The sequence below is a fragment of the Odocoileus virginianus genome, chromosome 33 (genome assembly GCF_023699985.2).
Source record: "Odocoileus virginianus isolate 20LAN1187 ecotype Illinois chromosome 33, Ovbor_1.2, whole genome shotgun sequence".
In the NCBI taxonomy this organism is placed as follows: Eukaryota; Metazoa; Chordata; class Mammalia; order Artiodactyla; family Cervidae; genus Odocoileus; species Odocoileus virginianus.
This window is the reverse complement of record NC_069706.1, coordinates 4,976,163-4,989,968: the sequence shown is the minus strand read 5'-3', so window position 1 is coordinate 4,989,968 and position 13,806 is coordinate 4,976,163. Positions and strand designations below refer to the sequence as shown.

Sequence of the window (13,806 nt, the reverse complement as noted above, 5' to 3'; positions counted from 1 at the left end):
AATTCTTTTCTGCACATGTTTAAATCATGGACCTTTAGGATCACTGTATTCCTTGTTGGATTGTCTCTACCATCATTATATTCTGTCTCTAAGTCTCTGGTATTTATTTTTGCTCTTAACTCTATTTGATGCTATATTATTGTAGCATCTAATTTATGTAGTAGCTAGTATAGCTACTTCTAACCTTATTTTGATTGGTGTTTGCACGCTGTATCTTTTTCCATCTTTTATTTTCAATCTATCCATGTGATTAAGTTTGACAGAAGTTTCCTGGAAGCATAGAGTTGAGTTATACACTTTAATCCACTCTAACAATATTTAATTTATTAGATAAAATTATTGTCTTATTATTGCTTGATTCTGACATTCTATATTTTTCTCTTTGATCTCTCTGTGTTCATTTCTTTAGTTTTCTTTTTTCTGGCTTCCTCTGGGATACTTGAATAGTTTTCATAATAAAGTTTTAATTTGTCTATAGTGTTTTTGAGTGAATCTCTTTGTAAAGATGATTTTAGTAGTTGCTATAGGTATTAGATTATACATACACACAACTTGTAACAATCTACTCATGGAACCATTTCAGCAGTTTCAGTGAAGCATAGAAACCTTACTTCCCTTGACCTTCCGTCATTTGTAATATAAGTGTAATAAATATTACTTTTACATGCATTTGAACCATATCAGATGGTGTCACAGTTTTTGTTTCAATCATAAAATACAGTTTTAAAAACACCAGGACAGAAAGTTTACTGAATTTATCCCTATTTTTGTTTTCTTCCTTTCTGATGTTCTAAGATTCCTTCTTTTACAATTTCCTTTTTCTTTAAAGAAATTCCTCTAGCCTTTCTTTTGAGGTAAGTCAGCTGGAAAGTAATCCTTTTAGTTTCTCTTCATCTGGCAACATCTCCTTTCTTTCTGAAGTATACTTGTCCCAAAAATGCAATTCTTTGTTGATAAGCATTTTCTTCCAGCACTTGAAAAATGTCACACCATTCCCTCCTTGCCTCCATGGCTTTTGATGAGAGATCTGCTGTCCTTCAAATTGTTTTTTCCCCTCTGGCACAGTGTTCTTTTCCTCTCTACTTTCTCTCTATCTTGTCTTCTGTTTCCTGGTATTTGACTATGATGTGTCTCAGTGTGGTTTTCTTAGTTTACCCCGTTTGGAGTTTTCTCAGCAATTTGAATCTGTATGCTTATGTCCAGGAATTTTTTTAGAACTTTCTATTTTGCATTGGAGTATAGCCATTTAGCAATGTTGTGACAGTTTCCGGTGACTAGTAAAGGGAGTCAGCCATACATACACATGTATCCATTCTCTCCCAAACCCCCCTCCCACCCAGGCTGCCACGTAACATTTAGAGGTCCCTGTGCTATACACAGGTCCTTGCTGGCTGTCCACTTCAAAGGCAGCAGTGTGTACATGGTAACGCCAAATGTCCCAGCTATCTTTTCCTACCATCCTTTCCCACTGCCGTAAGCTGGAAGGATGTTATTTGCACTTAGCAGGACAAATAGGGAAGAGTGTGTCTACTTCTTCTCCCCAGAAGCAGAAATCTACTTATTACTGTATTGATTTATTTACTCTTTGTTTATTGTGTGTTTCTTTAATAAACTATAATATCCAAAAGTAGTTAGATCTTTCATTTCCGACAGTGTTCCCCAGGTCTAGCATCATCCCTGGCACATAACAGCTGTACAAGTGATATTTTGAATCACCAAATCAGTTAATTGATTTCTAGTAGGATTCAAAGGAGCCTTCACTAGAGCAAACCCCTGGAGAATTCAGTGTACACAGTAGATTCAGGAAAGAATCACCTCTGTCAATTCTGATTCAGGAGGTCCAAGGTGGGTTGATTATATCTGCAATTACAAGCACATCTGGCAGGCTCCGGTCCACGGAATCGCAGAGTCAGACACAGCTAGAGAGACTTAGCACGCGCACATAAAAGCTCATTTTGCAGGCAGCACACGGGTATTCTTGTGTGCTAAGTCACTCAGTGTTCAACCCCGTGACCCCAGGGACTGTAGCCCACCAGGCTCTTCTGTCCATGGGATTCTCCAGGTAAGAATACTCGAGCAGGTTGCCATTTCTGTCTCAAGGGGATCCTCCCAACCCAGGGATTGAACTTGTGTATCTTGTACTGGCAGGTAGAATCTTTATTACTGAGCCACCTGGGAAGTCCCCATCCATGTATCCTGGATTTAGCTAAAAGAATAATCCTAAACTGTGCTCCCCACCCAGAAGGTTAGGGTCTATCTAAGTACGGTCCTTGGAGCAAACAATTAGGGTGACACAACCAGGGGTCATTTTAAGTATTCTGTTTCCCTGGACCTGCTCCATAACTGCTAGCTATGAACTGAGTTTCCCCATAAACAGATGCCAATCTAGAGACACAGATTTAAAATGGAAACGTTTGAACAAATAAGAGAGGAAACTGTCACAAAAGGTGTAACATTCTGCTACAGAGGAGGTAAGGGGGAAGGGCTTGCTGTGCCCTGGACTCATGCATTTTAAAACACTGTGCTGAGGGTTTGTGTTTACCCACTGCAAGATCGCTAATACATTCAGCCAAAGAGTGAAGCAATTTTAATATTAATAGGCTCTTTATGAGAATTTAATAACAAAGTCATAGCTTCCTTGTGTTGCAAGACACAGGGGTTAATTACTTCAAATAGGTTGGCAGGGAAAAGGTCAAATTTTAACGCTGACCTTAACAGTTCGGGATAAATATATATAAAGGCAATAGCCTATTTAAAGCTATGGTGTTCAGTCTTCTTTGCAGGCTGAGAAACTGTCATATTTTCCACCTGTGGATTCCAACCTATGGATGCTCAGAGAAACCAGGAACCTGTTTTTTTGACACCTGGTAAGCTGTAGTCACTTTTAACTGAATTCAGTCCACTTCTTCATGGGAAGAGGAGAAAATAGACTTTTTAAGTGTGGATCTATACTAGTATCTGTAGGACTGACACTTCACAATGATAGGAGTTTCCAGTCTTCCTCCCGTGGTTTCAAAGAACCCATCTGCCAATGCAGGAGATTTGGGAGACATGGGTTCAATCTCTGGGCTGGGAAGATCCCCTGGGGGAGGGCATGGCAACCCATTCCAGTATTCTTGCCTGGAGAATCCCATGGACAGAGGAGCCTGGTGGGCTACAGTCCATACGGTTGCAAAGAGTCGGACATGACTGAAGTGACTTAGCACACACCAGCAGTTCCAGACAAATTTGTGGTGAAAAATAAAGTATGCTATTGAGGTTGTGACTTCTCTGCTTTATATAGGACCATTGCTGTTTGCAGCTAGGCTGCAACTGGATATTTTGATGCTCTGTTCCTCTAAGCCTACAGAGGAAGAGATACAAGGTCCTGAAAACCCCTCCAGGCTCACAATAGCAGAGCAGGAAAATATAGATGGATAGGAGGGCTTGCAGTTTATCATATGTAGAATTGTGATGGATGCAACAAATTTCCAAAAAATATGAGTTCAATTTGTTGGCTTGGAAAATATGACCTTTAATTATCAGATTCTGAGCTGTGAATTTACATAAATGTAACCGATAAGCTGTTTTGTTTTGTTATTTCTACCAATATGCTCTAAAGATATTTCCTTTTATCGTTGCCCCAGATTTTCTCCCTTCATTCAGTTTCCTAACTAGGAACCTGATCAGGGTTTTCCATAAACAACTGATCTCGTACTTGTAAAGGTGTCCACATTTTCCAAGGCAACATGGGACTCCTCTGACACCACCACGTTTACATGGACATGGCCACTTTTGTCACTAGTACCCATCCCACCAGAAACATTCATACTGGCAATAGAGAAATTGATGTCTCTGCACTTGTCTTTTTACTTTCATCCATCAGATGTACACTGAATACCTATCAAAGGCCAGCCACTCTGCTGAAAGCAGCCGATTCAGAGGTGAACCAAACAAGCGCCATGTCTGCACAGTGAAAATGTTAGTTGCTCAGTCATGTCCGACTCTTTGTGACCCCATGGACCATAGCCTGCCAAGCTCCTCTGCCCATGGGATTCACCAGACAAGAATACTGGAGTGGGCAGTCATATCCTTCTTTGGGGGTCTTCCTGAATCAAGGATCAAACCCCCATCTCCTGCATTGCAGGAGCCACCACGGAAGCCCCTGCTGCTTATCCACAATCCAGTAGGGGAAGCAGATAGAAAAGTAATTACAATATGATGTGATAATGGCTATGAGGGAATGCCATAGGAAATCACTGAAACAAAAAAAAAACAAAAAGACTTAATCTTACAAGGTCTGAGGAAGCTTCCCACAAAGCAATGGGCTCTGAGAGAAAACCCAGTATCAGTCAAGATAGGTTTGGTGTGCTGCGATAACAGGTGACCTTGGGATCTCAGGAGCCTGCAGTCATGAAGGTCAGTGTCTCACTCAGGCTGTGTGTCATCTGTGGCTCAGCTGTGGCTCTGCTCTACACCATCCTCTCTTGGAGACTCGGGCTGATGGAAAAGTGACTCTCGGGTCTCTTCTCAGAGGGAAAAGGGATGTGATGAGTCCTCTGTTGGCTCTACGCTGCTACCCAGAGTGACACCTCTCACTCCACGCACATTACATTGGCTGAATTAAGTCACATGCTCATTCCTGATTTTTTGAAAGTCAACCATGTAAAATCCTCCTTCAGTGAGAAGTACCACAAGGAGAGAATTCAAAACAATTTGTTGAGGAATAATAAATCTACCATGCATCCACAGCATAAGTTAGAGCTCCCTGTGTGAAACAAAGGTGCTGTGAGTATGCTAATGCAAAATATGCTTTTAACTTTTTGTTTTACATTGGAGGATAGCTGATTAAGAGGTGGCTCAGATGGTAAAGAACCTGCCTGCAAGGCGGAAGACCAGGGCTCAACCCCTGAGTCAGGAAGGTCCCCTAGAGAAGGGAGGGCTACCTATCCGCCTGGAGAATCCCATGGACAGAGGAGCCTGGCGGGCTACAGAACACAGGGCCGCAGACAGTCGGACACGACTGAGCGACTAGCTCTTTCTTATGGCCGATTAACAATGTTGTGATAGTCTCAGGTGACAACAAGGCGACTCAGAATAAGGTAGAATATTCAAAAGCACAAAAAGAGAGAGAGGAGGAAAAGGACCAAGGTGATTGGGGGAGAGAGAAGAGAGAGGCAATTCCAAAGAGTTAGTTAACTGTCCGCTAAAGCACAGGGACAAGGAAGGGAGTGGAGAGTGGATGTGAAGAAAAGCTTCTTTTCCCACCCTGGATGCACCAAAACAAATCTAGTGGTGGACACACACGCCCCCCACACACAAAAAGGGCTTGGGAAGTGCTGATGTAAAGGAGAACCAGGGTCTTCAAAGGGATACTTAAAACTAGATTCTGGGACTTCCCTGGCAGTCCAGTGGTTAAGACTCTGCTCCCAACACAGGGGGCCTGGGTTTGACACCTGGTCAGGGAACTAGATCCCGCATGCTGCAACTGAGACCTGGCACAGACAAATAAGTAAATATTAAAAAACAACAACAACAAAACTTAGGTTATTTCCCTATAAGTAATAAATGGCGTGAACTGTTCAAAATGTCAAGATGAATGGAGGCATAAAGAAGGACAGCAAGGTAACCAGACAAATGTGAATGTGCAAATGGCATAATAGTCATTTTAGGGTTCCTGGTGTCTATGACCTAAGCCATGGCCCCAGGTCCTTGCCTGTTGAATGACTCAAAGGAAGAAATTGAATAAAGGGTATCTTTGGACCATCAGTCCACAATTCACTTGGCAATATTTAAGATAGAATGACATGAAGTGTGGATTAGGGCAAGGTTGGAGGGTGTGTGTTGATTCTCATCCATGGATTCACAATGGGTCAGAGGTGGTGCCCTACAGGGCATCAAAATTCTTTTATTCAACCATCTATCGTATTTGCAGGTTGCACTCGTGATAAAGAACCCGTCTGCTAATGCAGGAGACATAAAGAGACAGGGTTCTATCCATGGTTCAGGAAGATCCCGTGGAGGAGGGCATGGCAACACACTCCATTATTCTTACCTGGAGAATCCAATGGACAGAGAAGCCTGCAGGGCTGCAGTCCACGGGATCTCAAAGAGTCAGACACGTCTGAAGTGACTTAGCACGCATGCACACCATCGCATCCTCATTTTACATTATGGAGTTAGGGAGTCTGACAGATGCTGGGGACTGAGGGGCAATCAAAGAAAACAAAGTCACTGGGAAAGACAGAAATCAGATAAGCAAACTAACCAAACAATTATAAGATCTGGTGCCATGATAAGAAAAAACAATACACTTTCTGCTTGAGAAGAGCACGCTGAGCACATAAAGGTCAAGAGGCTTCCCCCAAGACACGCATCTACCTACGATCCAAACCACTGAAGAGGTTGAAACCTAAGAGAAGTCCATCCGAGGGGAGCGTGTGCAAAGGTCCTGAGGAAGAGAAGTACGTGGTGGGTCTGAGGGTCTCAGAGAAGTGGCTGGAGCACTCTGAGTGAGGAGGTGGGCCAAGAGAGATGGGGCTGAACAGATCTGGGTATCACTGAATTGCTCAGGGCCTTGTGGCCACTGGGAGGGTTCAGATTTCATTTTAAGGCTATTTAACTCACTTCCAAGAAGAGAACAGTGTAATCCATTGACTGTTTAAGGACAACAACCACTTCAGTGAGTGACCCTAGAACTGATTGCCAGCATTGTGCAATTTTACTGGAGGAAAGTCAAGCATAGTCCAGGCAGAGTGTACAGTGCAGGAAGGGAGGGCTCACCACTCCCTTGGACTTTAGCTTTCCTTCCTTCATGCTGCTGCTGCTGCTGCTAAGTCGCTTCAGTCGTGTCCGGCTCTATGCAACGCCATAGATAGCAGCCCACCAGGCTCCCCCATCCCTGGGATTCTCCAGGCAAGAACACTGGAATGGGTTGCCATTTCCTTCTCAGATGCATGAAAGTGAAAAGTGAAAGTGAAGTTGCTCAGTCATGTCCGACTCTTAGCGACCCCATGGACTGCAGCCTACCAGGCTCCTCCATCCATGGGATTTTCCAGGCAAGAGTACTGGAGTTGGGTGCCACTGCCTTCTCCGTCCTTCATGCTAGGAAGCTACAAAGCAAAGCTGGCATTCAGAGTGCTGTGCATGGATTATTCAAGACAACACTGAAGAACCTGATAAAATATATCCTGCGAGAAGTCCAAAAAGCAACATGAGCCCAGTTGCAGAAGTAAGATCACGCTAAGCCTTACGATCATACAAGGGGAAATTATTGAGCTTCCAGTGCAAACTCATCAGCAGTCCAAATAAGGTGAAACACTGTCCAGGGCAAGTGTCCTGATGTAAACCTTTTTTTTTTTTCCCCTTTAGCCTCACTTGCGAGTAAAGTGCTGGCTCACTTCACAGCTCAAGCAGATTTAATTCCTATTAATCCTGTAATAGTGGATGCTGCTGGTGGTGGTCGCTGTTGCCAGTCCTTTTCGTTCCAACTCTCTCCCCTGGAATGGCATTTTGGGACGGACGCGTTCGAGTTCACAGATGGAGTGGCGCCTTTCACGGGAAGATATCAAAGATATTTACCAAACCATGGCAGGGAGCTTTGTGGGGGATAATGACAAATTTGCAAACAAAAAGAAAATGCTCCAAATTACAAAAACAAAGGGAGTGACATACATGCCAACTAGGAAGGCAGCAGTAACACCAGCAGAAGCTCCGAGCTCGGAAGAAACAGAGGGTGGAGCGGTGGGGCGGAGAGGAGCTGGCTGATGGAGACTCGGGCATGAGAAGTACCACATCTGTCAGAGCGAAAGACAGTCGGGGCGGGGGAGAACTTAAGGGAAGTGACTTCATAGCTCAAGATGGTGCTGATCCCATCAGGCAATTTCATAAATGTAGTTCCAAATACTCAGTAGTAAAGAGTCCGCCGCAAAGCAGGAGACAAGGGTCCGATCCCTAGGTCAGGAAGATCCCCTGGAGAAGGAAATGGTAACCCACTCCAGTATTCTTGCCTGGAGAATTCCATGGACAGAGGAATCCCTGGTGGGCTACAGCCCATTGGATCTCAAGAGCCAGGCATGACTGAGTGACTAAACCACCACTACTGCCTCCAAATGTGTTCATTACTTTCCCTCCCCAAACAACTGAATGTTTTCATCAAAGCCTCTCCCATTATCCTTTCACATGAAAACAGAAGCATCCTTCTCCCTACCATCCCAGACTGGCGTAAGAGTTTTCAAATGGAGACCGTATGCTAGGATGATTCCAGGAAATCCTGGGGTGATCAAGTACTTGCACACAAATGGATTTGACATAAAATTCTGGAAGGGGTGGAAAGTCTGTTACTATGGCGTTGAGCGAAGTCTCAGGACACCGTCTTTGGTGGGGGCACTTGTCACGCCTCTAACTCTTGTAGTACCAATACTCGGACCTCCCCTGTCTCCTGAACACGTCTGACTCAGCGATGCGCCAATCTCTGGCACATGCCAGCCTTTCTGCTGTAACCCTTTCCCTGCCTCCTTTTCTGGGGGAACTTTTATCTTTTCCTTTGGGCCAAAGTCTACTGTCCTTTCTTCAAAGTTTCTGTCCCCATCTACGCAGAATCTAAGACGGCTTACATCTCGACCCAGTGCCTCTTTGCAACGTCATCCCAATCACGTCCTTGATCATGCTAACCACGACCTGTGATCTCCATGAGGGCAGGGAGCTGGGCTGCCCCGTGTCCCACTGTGACCCTGGCGTTTTCCTGGAGGAAGTGATAACTGAAGACGGAAAGGAAACCAGAGCTGAGCAGGACACAATCCCTGCTCACAGAGGATGAACCAGGCTTCCTATGCTTTCCACCCGAAGCAGAAATAACAAAGAAATCACAGCCCTCGGCCCTTGGTCGTGATTCTCCCCAGAATCTAAGATAATCCAGGGTTGATAAGGGGGTGAAAATTAGCAGGGGCTCACAATTGTTGGAAAAGACGCAACAATCCAGTTGATAGTCAAGTTAGCCACAAACACTTTTAACTAAGGCTTATGAGATGTTGCGCCATAAACACAGTCTCCATCAAGACGGATATGACCGTCAACTATACTTCAAGTTAAAAAATAAAAAAGAGGGACCGCCCTGGTGGTCCAGTGGCTGAGACTCCATGATGCCATTGCAGGGGGACCCGGGTTCAATCCCTGGTCGGGGAACTAGATCCCTCATGCTTCCACCAAAGATCCTGCATGCCTCAACTAAGAACGGGCACAGTCAAATAAATAAACAAAATATTGTAAATAAATAAATATAAAATAAAAAAGAAAGAAGGAAGGATGAGATGGAAGGAAAGTGACTGAGTTGTGTTAAGCAACTCTTTTTTTTTTTTTTTAAACGACCATACTATGACAACTGAATTCACCATCAAATTCCAGTGTGAGAGAACAGCTGCATTCGATCATTTCATCTTTTGGCACCTAAAAGGAGTAATGACAAAATTCTGAAGTGATCAGAACGAGTCACCCAGCCTTCACCGAGCTTCCACTCTCCGGAAGAACCTGTCTTTGGAGGGATGTTACTCCATCTCCTGAGATGACATCATAAAAATTTTAAAGACACAAGTTTCCCCTATATCCTTTTACACCTCCAACCCATCTTTCTGTCAGAGCTGGATAAAGCTTAGAGAGTGAATGGTTTATAAAAAAGACAATTGAAAGAAAAAGATGGATGTGACCAAGAGAGGTGTTCATGTTCTTCCAAAATCTCACTTATTTCTTAAGAAGCGAACACTTCAGCAGGGCATAAAGCTACACAGAATAAACATTGCTTTTACCGGCTTCCTTCGTAAGTATGTGTAGCCATGTGACTAAGTTCTGGCTAATGAACCGTAAGTGATACTGGTGTACTAACTCCTACAAAGGGGCATTAAAAAGAAGAAATGTGACCTAGCTTCCTTGGTTCTCCGTGGTGCCTGTTGGAATGAGAAGGTGATGGTGGAAGGTGTATCAGAAGGTGGCGGACAAGTGATGAGGATGGCAGAGTACCTGGACCAGGGAAGTACCATCCAGGAATCTCCACACCTGCCCTGCCCTTCCAAGTCTCTGGATTTCAACTAATGCAAGAAAAGAGTCAACTAACTTGTTAACATCACTTTTTCTTGAGTTTTCTATCAATTTGTAACCTAACCTAACCCCAGCCTACCCAATGGGCCCGGGGAGCGGGGGGGAATTAACATAGACATTTACAAAGATGAAGCCTGGTAGAATGGCTGAAAACTAGAGGCCTGATTCCCAGGATGAGAACGACCCAGTAAATGGCTCCTCTGCCCGTTTCTGTTCTGCTCCGCACTGCACGGAAGAGCCATGGAAATGATCACACTCCTTATCTGACATCTGGGGAGGCTGGCACAGCCAGTTGCTTGAAAGCAGCTTTCACTTTGACCCACTATCTTGGAAGAGGTGAAACAAAAGGGTTTCCCAGGTGGCTCAGTGGGTGAAGAATCCACCTGCAATGCAGGAGATGCAAGAGACACAGGTTCACGAGACATGACTAGCAAACGGAGCACACAGGCTTTTAGCGAAAACCTACGAGCAAACGAATGAGGACCTACTTATGTGCAACCCAGGGAACTCTGCTTCCTGGGTCAGGAAGATCGCCTAGAGGAAGGCATGGCAACCCAGTTCAGTCTTCTTGCCTGCAGAACCCCACAGACAGGGGATCCTGGCAGGCTGCCGTCCATGGGGTCACAGAGTGTCGGACACGACTGAGAAGGCACTCATGCAGTTAGAGCAAAAACAATTCTGCTCGAGATAAATAAATAAATAAAGCAGAAAGATGGAAATAACACCAGGATCCAGAGACATCCATTTTAGTTTAAAAAAAAAAAAGCTATGGGTTTTTCTGCCTTTTGGAAGGAAGCGAAAGATGCCCATTTTCCTCTTACATACTGGGACCATGAGCCCCACGCTCCTTCCCATGGCCTGTCGACAAGCCTATGCAGAAACTTTCAAATGTTCTGCTGTATACTCCAAAACAATTTCTGTCTTTGGTGCATGAGGGTTCGACATGTGGCTCGATGATGGCATTCTAAGGAGAAGATGAAAGAAAGTGTTAGTCACTCAGTCATATATCTCTTTGAGACCTCATGGACCGTAGCCGTCCAGACTCCTCTGTTCATGGGATTCTCCAGGCAAGAATACTGGAGTGGGTTGCCATGCCCTATTCCAGGGTATCTTCCTGACCCAGGGATGGAAGTTGTATCTCCTGCATTGGCATGTGGATTCTTTACCAACTGGCCACCAGGGAAGCCCTAATTAACTCTACTCCAATATAAATTGAAAGTTAAAAAAAGAGCCAGGAACAGGCTTATCCTGCCCACTTGCCCCACTCCCGGTCACACCATTCCCCCCCATTCCACTCAGTCCCACTCACGGCAGGACTCCAGTCCGCTCCACAGTTTAGGCCATTCGCAGTCTGCACACAGCTGCGTGACTTGACATGTTCTTCTACCTTCTTTCCGGAGGGTATATACTTACCAATCACATGTGATAACAATGAGGACATGAACCAATCACCCTGCGTCCAACAATTCAATCAGCCGTCTGCACTTCCTTCCCTTTTACATCCCCACAAAGCCCAGCATGTACATACTTCGGCATCCTCGTCATGTGGATAAGAAGAACAGCACACAGTGATTCAGTGATCTGCACCCAATCACAAGACTAATGGGCTTCCCTGGCGGCTTGGACGGTAAGGAATCCGCCTGCAATGCAGGAGGCCTGTGTTCCATCCCGGGGTCAGGAAGATCCCCTGGAGGAGGGCATGGCAACCCACTCCAGTATTCTTGCCTGGAGAATCCCAGGACAGAAGGAGCCTGGCGGGCTACAGTTCATGGGGTTCCATAGAGTCAGACACGACTGAGCGACTAACACTTTCGCTTTCACAAGACTAATAAGTTACAGGGATGTAATCTGAACACATGCTTTAGGACTCCAAAATGCCCTCTGCTATAAAAGAAAAAGGAGATCTCAGGCTGCCGAGAAGAACCCCCTCAGGTGAGCCTTTCTGGGGAGAGTTCATCAAACCCAGACAGAGCTGCAGGAAGAGAACCAAAAAAAAGCCAGGATGCCTATACATCCAAGGGCTTAAAATATCTAAAAATCTAGTGGCAGCACTTTGGGGTCAACCATGTGTCATTTAGAATCAGAGGGAGATGCCTGGTCCTGAAACTTCTCTGCACTCAGCTGAGAGAGGCAGGTAGAAAGTAATCTAGGGCATCCATAAACCAAAGTCTCCTCTGTCCAGAGATGACAAAGAAAAGTATGTTTAATCCCGTGGCAATCTATCAAGTGTCATGGGATACAGGCTGCATATAAAGTGCTGCATTATTTTCAATGGGAGAACTTTCGCCCAGCTCAACAGATTTTGTAGAGGCAATGGGTATCTGGGATCAAGAGTCTGCAGATTGATGGTGGTGGCTGTTTACCAGAATTGAAAATCTTGAACACCATTTCTCACAAAGATACAGGAATTATTTAAACAGGACTGTGCCTAGAGATCTGAAAGAGGGAAAAGAACTTATTTTCATCAGATATTTTTAAATCACCGATTCACTTTCGCATAAGTCTCTATTCCATACCCTAAGATAGTCTGAAAGAAAATACATGGTGGTGAATCCAGAAGGCAAAGAGAATTTGCAGAAGAGAAAGAGAAGGAAGATATTTTGCCTCGATCTAGTAGGAGCTCCTTCAAGAGAAGGAAGTGGAAGTGGAGACACACAGATCTGTCTGTGTACATTCATCAAGAAGGAGGCAGGTCATGCTTGTTTGGGTGTGAGCTGTGTGGAACTTTTCATGAGCTCCATTGTTGAACTTCACGTGAAGGATGGAAGGGGTAAGAAGGATGCTGAAAAGACCACAGGCAAAGCTTTTTGCAAGTGAAACAAGCAAAAAGCAAAGGAGCAGTGGTATATTTAATTGGATAGTGGGTGACCTGGATGATAAACTGAATAAATAAACAATGGGTGATCATCTAAGCGAGGCTTGTATCCAATTTCAGTTGGAGTAATTAATGAAAAATTCACAGTTGCACACGCTTGGAATGTGCAACTTGAGATCCCTTGTCTAACATAGTAAAATTAAATACCAGATGCACTGTCAGACACAAACCATAATTCTAATGTAGAAAGTGAGTGTGAGAAACATCCGCGCCTTATATTCCATATTGTTAGATGTTCTAAATGGACTTGGAACCTTGTGGATCGATTCATTTATTCCTTATTTTTTTTTAATAATGTTAAAAAAATCATCTAGCTTAGTTAAAAAGTGAAATGCACAAAAGAGAGGAGGGGAAGATAAGGCAGGAAAACAGAGGGTGTGGGGCAAGGTGGGCATTCAGGGCTGCTCAGAGGCTTCGAGTGGATCTGAGAAGTAACAGCGAACCATTCAAAGTGTTTGAGCAGGAGCACGAGCAGAGATGTGACTGGGGAAGATTTATCTGGAAACAGCTACAAAAGTGATCAGTGGGTGCACACACACAATTCTCTGCTGGCTTAGATGGTAGAGTCCACCTGCAATGCAGGAGACCAGGTTCAATCCCTGGGTCAGGAAGATGCCCTGGAGGAGGGCAGTATTCTTGCCTGGAGAATCCCGTGGATGGAGGAGCCCAGCAGCCTACAGTCCAAGGGGTCACAAAGAGTCAGACATGACTGAGTGACTAACACATATACAGCGCACATACACAACTAACACACAACACATATATACAACACACTCACTCTTAAGAGAAATGCTTGCTTTTGACAGACAGTAAAATTTGAGTAAAGGATATAGTCCTAAGCGGGGTCAAGGTGAATGACAGAG

General features: G+C 44.5%; 1 protein-coding gene across 14 annotated transcripts in view; it reads right to left on the bottom strand.

Moving 5' to 3' along the window:
* Positions 1 to 13,806, bottom strand: part of RBFOX1 (RNA binding fox-1 homolog 1) — a 2,345,672-nt gene that overhangs the window by 1,426,710 nt on the left and 905,156 nt on the right. The window lies entirely within an intron of this gene.